Here is an 8,689-nt window from a genome sequence, read left to right as displayed (position 1 = left end):
AGCATCTCGCCATCTGCGTCCGCCATATATTCGGAAAAGGCCGCAATGAGCTGGGCTGGGCGGCCATGATCTGGGCTTGGACGAGCTCCGTCGTGGCAAGGTATACCGTGGAGGAACGGACAGCTGCTCGAACGCTCTCGGTGATTGCCAGCTCTTCGGCCGTGGGTTGCGACCATTTGTCAGAGAAGCTTTGTTCGATTTGGGCGGTGCCTTCCATGAGATGGGCATGGGCGGCCTCGACATGGTCGTGTGCAGCCTGCATAAGGGCTTAGGCCGCCGCTATGGAACGGGCAGCTGTTGTACCGCTCTTGCCAATTGCTATCCCCGAGGCAGATGTTGCTGCCGCCACCTGAGAAGCAAGAGGCCGTTTGGACTCCTTGGCCGCCCAGTCGTAGATTGCAGGCGCGCACATGCACCTTGTTAGCACGCGCATGGCGGCTGCAGCCACTCTCTCGCCGGAGTGAGCCGCCGAAGTTGCCCTCACGACGCGGGTCCACGTCCCCATCTTTCACCAGCGATGATTGAACAGTGAAATGATATTTGGGAGCGAGCTAGTGTGCTTGACACGCCGACTGTGGGCTGTAGCCGACGCACCTTATTGAGTAAGCCATAGGCATACTATACACCGACGATGCTCCAGGATATTTTGTATGGTTGCTGATAATAAATTTTGTGGGATCTACTTGATTTTTCATCTTTATTTGAACTAGCGTGTGCACCCGCGCATTTGCGCGGCTAGAATTTTTTTCATATTTTTATTTTATTTCTATATTGAAGTCCTCCATTTGCATTTTTCATAATCCACTATGCTTCTTTGAGCTTCAGTTATCTCCCTCTACTCTCTCAAGTGCATGTCCGCATTTGGATGGTTAGACTCCCCCCCCGTATTTCGATTTGATTTGGTACTAAACTCTTTATATGCATTGTACTTAGCTTCATACGCTTCTTTTAGTTTTAGTTATCTCCATCTATTATAGGTTTCCTGCTATTTTTCCCTCTCGTGCATATCCACTACATGGTTCTAATTTATCAGGCCAATACCTAATTTTGTAGTAAACAGACCTAGTGTTTTAAAAATTGAAATAAATTATCTTTATACATATATTTTCTTAGTGTATATAGAATCCATAGTTGATTTTTCATCGATAGATTTTGTTTTGATATTTTTATTGCCTCGAACTTCCATTATGTCTATTCAAAATTCTACTCTTTTTTTTTATGTAAGACATATTTGCAAAAAAAAATGCTTTGTAAGCTTTAAAGGTATTTCATCTTATGTGTATTTGGGGAACACTTTTTTTCTCACTTATTATTTTTCAACTATATCGCTTATATCCATCTGATCAGGTTCGCTACTAAGATCGGTTGCTTGGATCTCGCTTTTGGGCCCTTGCGTCCGATGAGGATGATTCACGGTCGTCGGCCTCCTCCCCCTGTGGCCCTGTGCTCTGCCCGGGGGGGTGCTGTCTTCAGCCGCTCCTCGCCCCCGCAAGTTCGCTCCTGGTGGCCGGGGCCGGTCGGCGGTCACGTCCTCGTCGGTCGATGGCTGGATCCGGGTTTCTCGGTGGCGGCGCAAGTCTGGTAAGTTCGCTGTAGCCTCTCCTGATTCGGGCATCCTGGGCAGTGCTCCTGATGGGGAGCTTGGAGGCCTCCCATCCTCCTCTCCTGCTTCCTCTACGTCGGCCCCGTCACCGGCGACCGTGTCGACGGGATCGCTGGTGACGTCGTGTAACCTAGATCTCGATTTCTCCGCGGTAGCCATCGGGCTGCGGGCCGCTCCCCCTCGTGAGCCTGCTGGGCCTATCGGTTTGCCGCTGTCCAGTGGGCCTGCGCCCCCTCCCCCTCTTTCTTCTGTGGCAGATTTCCCCCCTCTTGTCTTGGTCGGCCCAGTCAGGCCCATCGGCCGGGTCCCTGCTCCTCAACCCGCTTCGGCCCATTTGGCGAGTCGGGCCTAGGTGGGCACGGCTCGGTCGGGCTATTTATGGATCCCTCGCGGCTCGTCCTCCCCTCTGCTAGTGTTTCCGGCTTCCTCTTCCGATCTGCGCCATCACCGTCTCCCCATTCGTCGCCTTATCAGATCTACCCCGCCTCCACCCCTTCTCCTTCCTTTTGCTGTGGTGCTCTCCATGGACAAATCGCGGGGCTCTTCTTGCGAGGCGCTCTCGGGCAGCAAGCGGCGCCGTGAGGACTCCCCTGCCTCTGCGGTGGATCTGGAGCTCGAGGCTTCACTCCGTTCCAAGATGGAGGCGGAGCAGGCGGCGCGCGAGCAGGTGGCTCGTGGCCGCGAGGCCTAGGCCTCGGGTCCGGAGTGGTTGCAGCGCTTAGAGAGGGTGGGTGTGCCTGGATCTGGTCCGCAGGGCTCTGGATCTGGCCCGTCTCTCACTCTGGTGCTGGACCCGTGGGTGGCGGCGGTGGCTTCTGGTGGCGGGGTTTCTGCGTCTTCAGCCTCCCTGCCTGCTTCAGGTGTGGGGCGTGGTTCGTCTGCTCCGTCGTGTATTCCCCCTCCTCCTCGCGCGGCTGGTGTCGGTGCTGGTGCGCGTCCGCTGTCTCGGTCCTTCGCGGGGCCGGCGCGCCGGCCGCCCGGCCCGACCTCTGGGGGGCCCCCCCTCCCCGGGATGGGGGATGGGATCCTTCCTCCTCCTCTGTCGCTTCCGCAATCCCGCCCGTCCTCTGCTTCCCATAACAATCCATCAGTGCTCACCTGCTTCGCCTGCCACAGGCCTAGTCATTTCCAGTCTCACTGCACCAACCCTCCATTTTGTTTGATCTGCCGCTCTGATGGTCACCTCATGGTCAACTTCATGAACAGGCAGAAGCTTCCCGCGGTCCTCCAGTTCGGCTCGGGCCTCCCCGGATGCGCCTTTTTCGCATTCGACGGTGACTTGCCTGTCCGGGAGGTGGCGCCTGCTTTGTCTAATGCTGCGATTGTCACGGTAAAGGATCAAAAGATTTTGCCCCAAACTCTTCTGGAAGGGCTCCGCATTTGGAATGAGGCTGGATGGGACTGGCAAGTAGTGCAGGTATCTGATTATGAGTTCTCTATGGTGTTTCCCTCCAAAGAATGTTTGCGGATGATTGCCTCTTGCACTAGCTTCACCTTGCCCCTCAGTCAATTGGTGGTCTTTGTCAAAGCGGCGTCTTGCAACGGTACGATGGTTGGTCCTCTCTCCCCAGTCTGGGTTCTGATTGATGATCTGCCTGCTGGCCTCCGGTCGTCTGCTTTTCTCATGTCTTTTGGGGTTTTGATTAGGAAGCCCATGGAGGTGGATGAGGAATCTCTGAACAAGGTTGGCCCTGCTAGGATGAAGGTTTGGTGTGTGGATCCCGATCATGTGCATGGATTGATTGATGTCTTCCCTTCTCCCAATGGTATCAGACTTCGGGTGCGGGTGGAGGGGGCAGCTGTTTTTCAGGCTCCACCTCCCCCTCCTCCTCCTTCTAATCCCTTGGACAAGCATGACAAGGAGGGGGACGGATCTTTGGGTGGCCCTAATCAGAGCAATGGGTCTAACCTTCGCTTCACCCAATCTGAATGGGATGGTTTGGCTGATTCTGAACGAGAGTTGTTTCACTCCCAAGCTCCTTCTGGTGTTGCTCCCCGCGAGGATATGGCGATCCCGTCTGCTGCTCCGACTGTCTATGCTGCTGGTGCTAATCTGATGAAGTTCCCTCCCTGCTCTGCTACACCCGTATCTGGTGCTTGCTCCAACCTTCCGGTTCGCCCGCTCTCCGCCACTCGCTCGGGAATTGAGGATCTTCCTGCCTCCCCTGCTCGTAACGTGATGGAGTCCCAGTCCCTTCGGAAGAAGAAATCCTCAGTGCGCAAATTCTCGGCTAAGAGCAGGAACTCGTCGGGCTCGAAGCAATCCATGACGGGGGTCTACCCGCGTCTTGATAAGGATATGGGATCTATGTCTCGTTCGGGTCCCCCTCCAGTCTCTCCTGCTACGCGGTCGCCTGCTATTCGGTCTCCTATCTCCACGGCTCGCAAAGGAAGGCGGGTGGCAAATTCGGGTGGTTCTATCCTGGAGCGGGCTGAGAAGCGGGCTGCGGCGAAGGATCTCCCTCCCCCAGGTAATCTTCCCGTCCCCTCTTCTATTGCTTCTCCGGTTCGGTTGGTTCTTCCTTCTTTTTCGGATGATCATCTTTTAAATATTATGTCGAACGTGGGTGTGGTGGTTGATTCGTCTGTGGGCTCTCCTAGCTCTCTTCTTGCTACCATTCGGGCTAACGAGATGGCTCAGGCAGCCATAGCTAAAGCCAAAGAGGCCGTTGCTTCTCAGGTAGAGGCTCCGAGTAGTGATCCGGCTATGGACGCGGGCGCTGGTTGTGGCCAGCCTCAATCCAGTCTATCTAAGAGGGGCACAAATAAGCGAGCTAAATCCCGCGTGGCTCCTAGTAGGTCGAGCCTTCGAATCAAGAATCTTTCTTATAAATGAGGGCGTTATTCTGGAATATTAGAGGGTTCGGTGCTAGGGGGCGCCGCGGCCAACTCAAAGATCTGATTCGTTCTAGCTATATTGACTTTGTGGGGCTGGTTGAAACCTTCAAGGAATCTTTTTCCCCTAATGAATTTTCTGCTATCGTGGGTATGGACAGATTCAATTGGCACTTTTTGCCTGCTTCGGGTCACTCTGGTGGGATCTTGATATGCTCCAATAAAGATATTTTTGATTTTGTTGCTTTTGATCATGGGATCTTTTGGGCTAGTGTTGTTCTTTGTCATAAATCTATGAATATTCTCTGTGAGTTTATCATCGTTTATGGGCCGGCGGACCATTCTCTGTCGCCTCTATTTCTTAATGAGCTCTCGATGAAGATCGAATCCTGCAATTTTCTGATGGTTATCGGGGGAGACTTTAATCTTCTACGGTGTCCTTCTGATAAAAGTAATGATAATTTTTCCTGGTCTCTAGCTAATGCCTTTAATGACTTCATTAGTGCCAATGCTATTCGTGAGCTTCCCCGGGGCGGTGTCCGCTATACCTGGTCCAACCATCAGGCTATCCCTATTATCTGTGCTTGATAGAGTCTTCCTGTGTCCCAGGTGGGATTCCATGTTTCCTAGGGCTTCTCTTACCGCCAAATGCATTGTCATATCTAATCATACCCCCTTAATTCTTGACGATGGTACTATCAGCCTTAGACCTCCGGCTAGATTTCAATTTGATGCCTCCTGGCTGTCCGTGGATGGTTTTGCTGATTTGGTGGCCGCAAAGATTTCCCTCTTTATTTCCTCCAATGCTCGCTCTTTTGGGCCTCTAGATGATTGGCACTCGTGTTCCTATAACCTGCGTAAATTCCTTAGAGGTTGGTCTCATAACCGTGCGACGGAGTATCGTCGTACCAAATCTTTCCTCGAGGATCAAATTTTGTCGCTGGATCGCGCGGCCGACTCTATTGGGCTTTCTGACGATGGTTGGGCGGTTCGTTATAATCTTGAGGCCGCCTTAATGCAGTTGCACCACCAGGTTGAGATTTATTGGCGTCAACGAGGTACTCTTAATTGGACTCTAAAAGGTGACTCCCCCACGGCGTATTTCTTTGCGATCGCGAACGGTAGGCGTAGGCGGTGTGGTATCAACAACCTGTTATGCGATCTTTGGATCAGTCTGTTATTATGGCTCATGTGGTGGATTTCTTTTCTTCTTTGTTGAGGGCTCACCCTCAATCGGGCTTCTCCATTTCCCCCTCCCTTTGGAACATAGGCTTTAAAATCTCGCCCAAGGAGAATGCCTCCTTGATGATCCCTCTGTCTGATCAGGAAATCTGGGATGTTGTAAACTCTGCCAACCCTAATGCCGCTTCTGGGCCAGACGACTTTTCTATCCCTTTCTTTCAGAAATTTTGGCCCTAGTTAAAACAGTTGGTTTGTAATGTTATCCAGGGTTTCTGTCTTGGTACGGTCGACATTGCCCGTCTAAACTACGCAGTGATATCCCTGATCCCCAAGGTTAAGGGTGCTGATGTTATTTCCCAATTTCGGCCTATTGCTTTGATTAATAACTTCGCCAAATTTCCGGCTAAGGGCTTTGCGAATCATTTGTCGCCGGTTGCTCATAGAGTTATTAGCCCCTACCAATCTGCTTTCATTAAAGGGTGTTTCATCCTCGATGGTATCCTATCCCTTCACGAGATTGTTCATGATCTTCATTCTCGGAGATCCAAGGCGATTATCCTTAAGTTAGATTTCGAGAAAGGCTATGAATCGGTTAGCTGGCCCTTCCTCAAGCAGGTCCTCCTTGCTAAAGGTTTCGACGGCGCTTATGTTCATCGTGTCATGCAGTTGGTCTCGGGTGGTCATACTGCCGTTTTGGTTAATGGTTTCATTAGCAATTTCTTCGCTAATGGTAGGGGCCTTCGCCAAGGGGATCCTGCTTCCCCTGTTCTCTTTAATTTTGTGGCCGACGCCTTCTCATGCATGCTTTCTAGGGCGGCTCGTTGTGGGCACATTTCTCCTGTGGCCTCTCACTTACTTCCGGAGGGTGTTTCCCACTTACAATATGCGGATGACACAATTATCTTGGTGGAGCTGGACGACACTTGCATTGCCAATCTTAAATTCATCCTGTTGTGTTTCGAAGCTGTTTCGGGTCTTAAGATTAACTTCGCTAAAAGTGAGGTCCTGGTGACGGGCGTGGATGAGGCGGAAGCCTTGCGGGTGGCCAGGCTTCTTAACTGCTCCTTGGGTTCCTTCCCCTTTAAATATCTAGGCCTCCCTATTTCTCCTGGCGTGCTCCATGCTAAAGACTTTGCTCCAACGGTCGCTAAAGTGGGTAACAGGGTGCTCCCTTGGAGGGGTACATACAATACCAATGCTGGCAAAGTTGCTCTAATTAACTCCTGCTTATCCTCTCTCCCTATGTTTCTTATGGACTTCTATCTTCTTACTAATGGCGTACATGCTGGCTTCAACAAACATAGGGGAGCCTTTTATTGGAATTCCGCGGATAACAAACGAAAATATAGGCTGGTCAAGTGGCAACATATGTGTAAGCCTAAAAACCTTGGGGGGTTAGGCATTATTAACACTCGGGTGATGAACATTTGTTTGCTTATTAAGTGGTGGTGGAAAATTATGACTAGCGGGGCTGATTCGCTGTGGTTTTTGATTCTTAAGGCTAAATATTTCCCACACTCCAGCCCGTTGGTTGCCACCGCGAGTCGCGGCTTGCAATTTTGGGAATCCCTTGTCAAAGTAAGACCTACTTTTTTGGAACATGTTAAATTTATTGTTGGTAATGGGACGGCAGTCCATTTTTGGTTGGACTGGTGGTCTGGGGATGCCCCCCTTGCTGTTACCTTTCCGGTTTTGTTTTCTTATTGTCCTAATCTGGGTATCTCCATCGCGAGGTGGCGGCTAATAACTGGGATCTGGCGTTTCGTCGGGCCCTGTCTCCTGAAGAGTTGGAAGATTGGCAAAGTCTCTCTGCCCTCTTCCCCGTGTTCTCGGAGTCGGCCGATTCTGTGGTCTGGCCTCATTCGGCCTCAGGTAGATTTTCGGTTAAGTCGCTGTATTCTAGACTTATTGGTGGCTCACCTACGAACAGATTCTCTGGTGTTTGGAAGGCCAAAGTCCCTCCTAAGATTAAAATTTTCCTTTGGCAAGCCTTTCGCGGTCGCCTTCCGGCTGCTGATCAGATTAAAAAGCGCAATGGGCCTGGCTCGGAGTTTTGTCATCTCTGTGGGGCCTTGGAGAACTCGGATCACATCTTTTTCAATTGCATGCTGGCCAAGTTTGTTTGGTGCTGTGTCAGATCTTGGTTACAGGTTTCTTGGAACCTCTCCTCATTTTCCGATATTCGAAACCTAGCCAAAGTTTTGGTTGGGGTTACCAAGAGGGTGTTTTGGGTCGGCCTGGGAGCCTTGTGCTGGGCTCCTTGGACTATTAGGAACAAATTTACTATTGAACATATCTTCCCATCTAAGCCTGCTGACGTTCTTTTTAAATCATGTATCCTATTGCAGCAGTGGAGATCATTGACTAAGGAGGAAGATCGGGATGCCCTGGACCCGCTCATCGACAAAATTCGGGCTTCGGCATCCCTCATCTACGGGCGGGATCCCGTCGTCTAATCTTGGTGTTGCTGTTTGCGGAGTTTAGGTTTCTCTCCCTCCCGGCCTGCGCGCCGTGTTTGGCAGGATGCCTGTTTCCCCTCTTTTTTGTCGGTCCCAAACTATTTGCTCGGTGCACTGTTTGCGTTGTTCCGCTAGCTGGTCTCTTTCCTGTTCGGTGTCATGACGCTGCCGTGTGGCTTTATTTATAAAGTCGGGCTCTGGCCTTTTCTCTAAAAAATACATATTTTCACTTGCAAAGTTATAATATGTTTTTTTCGGGGAAAGTTATAATATTATTTGACTTGCCATTGATCTCTCTTTTGAATTTTTTGCCTACAACACCTCCGTAGCTAATCTTTCTAGCTTCATTCGGTTATACGTACCCTTCAGTTTGCATTTGGGACATTCATCTTTTTTTCATATCAGAGTATGCGTGCATTTTGCAGCATTATACACGGAGAAAGAGTTCCTAAAAAAAGGTGCCAGAATGAAATTTGTATGGTTACGTATATGTTTTTTTTAGGAAATTTAGGATTTTTTAGTGGAATACAGGAAAAGAAATCTGGGTTTTTTAGGGCGAAAAAACAAATCTGAACTGACTTTTCTATGTTGCTTTTGACATAGAAAAGTC

The sequence above is a fragment of the Triticum dicoccoides genome, chromosome 4B, assembly GCF_002162155.2.
Source record: "Triticum dicoccoides isolate Atlit2015 ecotype Zavitan chromosome 4B, WEW_v2.0, whole genome shotgun sequence".
Classification (NCBI taxonomy): domain Eukaryota; kingdom Viridiplantae; phylum Streptophyta; class Magnoliopsida; order Poales; family Poaceae; genus Triticum; species Triticum dicoccoides.
The sequence above is the reverse complement of the archived record's forward strand: the minus strand, read 5'-3'. Positions refer to the sequence as shown.